The sequence below is a fragment of the Dioscorea cayenensis genome, chromosome 10 (genome assembly GCF_009730915.1).
Source record: "Dioscorea cayenensis subsp. rotundata cultivar TDr96_F1 chromosome 10, TDr96_F1_v2_PseudoChromosome.rev07_lg8_w22 25.fasta, whole genome shotgun sequence".
NCBI lineage: Eukaryota > Viridiplantae > Streptophyta > Magnoliopsida > Dioscoreales > Dioscoreaceae > Dioscorea > Dioscorea cayenensis.
In genome coordinates this window covers 20,828,248-20,831,364 of record NC_052480.1, presented here as the reverse complement: position 1 = coordinate 20,831,364, position 3,117 = coordinate 20,828,248, and the positions used below count along the sequence as shown (strand labels likewise).

The window sequence follows — 3,117 nt, the reverse complement described above, 5'->3', positions numbered from 1 at the left end:
TTATGTCAAATAATCTTAGCATAATCATTTGCATCCTTTGCATATCCTCTTTGACAAAAAAGATATGGTGATACATATCAAATCATGTACCAACTTAATTTGGACTTGATTCAGTAAAATGGAATTCAACAACAAGAGATAGAGATGCAGATAAAAAAAATCAATATAAAGATACTAGCTTTAAACAATATTAGAGTGCATTTTTTTTTCATTAGGATGCAAAATTCTAGGGTTTGCTGGATTTTGACAGGATTGGTATAAAAAATCTACTCTTCTTTTAATAAAATCTATATTTTTTTTTGTTTTTTTTATCAGCTTTAACTTTTAAAATTACATTTATTTGTTAAAAATTGTAAGAATTTCAAATAAATCTACTCTTCTTTTAAGAGAATCAAACAAAACATGATAGATATCTTTGACTAAATATAAAAAAAAAACATGAAAAAATTTAACCAAAGAAGAACAACAAAAGGCAATCATCATTATCTATATATATGCATTCCTAAAGTAATAGTGACTATCCTAAAGGTAAGTGTATATATATAACACCTGATACAAATATAGTGATCTTCCCACGAAATCATCAATCTCTTAGATCCGGCGTGGTAACACTCAAACAAAAAATACATATCATCAACCTAATTTCATAGTGATTCAAAGATCATCTTTCCCTTATTCTTCCTTATTATTATTGTTCAATTGTCAACCATTTTGTTTTGTTTTGGTTTTTTTATAGCAATAAAAAAATATCATACTTACAGCTTGAATTTATATATCTTTCTTTATTATAATTTCATGCAATTTGCAATGTTAGTAAAGCAAAACAAAAGAAAGAGAATGAGTACATCCAAATTCAAGACAATTTATGTTTTTTGCGGTAGCAACCTTGGAAAGAAAAAGAGTTACCAAGATTATGCTATTGATCTTGGCAAAGAACTGGTTTAGCTTCTTTCTTTTATTTCATTTGAATTTTTTTTATAACACTCTCCCTTCCTTTCTATCATTTTTTCTCTATTATTGTTGTTATAATCATTTAGCCTATTCATTTGTGTATGCTCAACTACAAATATGTGAAATAACCTTGCAAGTCCTTTCAGGTTATGACAAACATTAATTTAGTATATGGAGGAGCCAATATTGGATTAATAGGTTTGATATCTCAAACTGTTTTTGATGGTGGAAGACATGTTCTTGGGTATGTTTAATTTTTTCTTTATAAAAAATTATTGAAAATATATCCATTTTAAAAAAAACTTAAGATATTAACATTTGTTTTTCATATACTCAGTATCATTCCCAAAGCTCTAATGGATAAAGATGTATGGAAAAAAATTATTGAATTTTATGATAAATTATTTAAGGGAAAAAATCAAACCACAAATACCAATGGCTATTCAATAATTTATTGTTTTGTGAATTTGTCAGATCACTGGTCTCTCTATAGGAGATGTAAAATCAGTTACAGATATGCATAAAAGAAAAGCAGAGATGAGTAGCAATTCTGATGCCTTTATTGCTATGCCTGGTTAGTACACAACCTACATTTCATATTTATTATGTATTCACTAACATTGTTTTATTTTGGTATCGTTCTGCTATCATTCATTATACAAAAAAAATACAAATCCTCTCACAAGTTATGATTTTTTTTCTCTTAAAATAAAAAAAAGACTAATTAATCTCAATTGAAATTATTATGCAGGAGGTTATGGTACTCTTGAAGAACTTTTTGAAGTGATTACATGGGCACAATTAGGCATACATAACAAGCCGGTAATTCAATGGCAATTATAGACATATATAATGAAAATTATCACAAACTTATTCTTTGTTTTAGGTTAGAGTGAATATTGATGGCTACTACAACTCATTGCTTTCATTCATTGACCAAGCTGTAGAAGAAGGTTTCATCAACCCAAGTGCAAGACATATCATTGTCTACGCTTCAAATGCAAAGGAGCTTATTGAGAAACTCGAAGTAATTTTTACAAATGTTTTTGAAATTTTTTTTCAAAATATGAATGTGTTGATAGTTATTGCTAATGTGTGAAAAATATTTACTGAAATGACAGGACTACTACCCATATCATAAACAAGTCTCATCAAAACTGGAACTCTGAGCAATTAGAACACTCCCAAAAAAATGTAAGTTCAATTTAAATATGTGAAAATATCAAGTTAACTACAAATGTATCTTTGGCTAATCATGATTTATGAAAAAAAATCACATATAACAATAATACTAGCATATCAATTAAAAAATACAAAACAAAATGCATAACTAATTGATTTACTCTGATTATCATGAAAAAACAAATGTAACACTAAACGATCCATGCACTAGTAACTATAGCATCTTTTTTTTAGTATGGCTTCCCAATTAACAACTTCACATTACTTAACGAAAAAAATATAAACTAATATAGTATTGTTTTTTTTAGGTTTATTCATCAAATAACAATGCCAAAAACCTCTCAAATCCAATTCATCTCCCAAAAACCCATCAACAATTACTCTAATCGAACTCAGCCTTCTAGCTACCATGGATGACAATGTTGAACACACAAGTGTTTCTGATGCACATCCATAATGAAAACCATGAATGAAATGAAGATATTTCATTTTATACCCTTTTGTGTTGCTATTTTGAATGGACAATAAAAACTTGAACTTTTGCCTATATTTAATACATGAATAAATGCTTACAAAGTAGATGTTTTTTTACAAAAAATTACAGCAACAATTCTAATGAACAATTATCGTCAAATAAAATATTCATTACATTTAGAGTTTTTTCCCCAAAAAACAAACAATGAAAATATATAAAGAACGAATAAATTGAAAAAAAGGGGGAAAAATTTTTTTATATAACCCTCAGAACATCAAAGACGGGCGTCATTACATTAGTTAATATTAATTATATTAATTATTAATGTATAATTAATAATTAATATAATTAATGTTAATTCTTTTGGTTAGGGTTCTCTCTTCTCTGATCGTCTTCAGCTAGGGTTAGGGTTCTCTCTTCGTCTTCAGCCGTTCGCCGGTGTTAGGGTTAAGGTTAGGATATGGTTGTCGGAGAAAGGGGAGATCAACGGCCAACGCCTTTGGGATCTC

At 28.1% G+C, this 3,117-nt stretch overlaps 1 pseudogene; it reads left to right on the top strand.

The window, feature by feature from the left end:
* The first annotated feature begins 807 nt into the window (after nucleotides 1–807).
* Nucleotides 808–3,117, top strand: part of LOC120270355 — a 10,139-nt pseudogene continuing 7,829 nt past the window's right edge.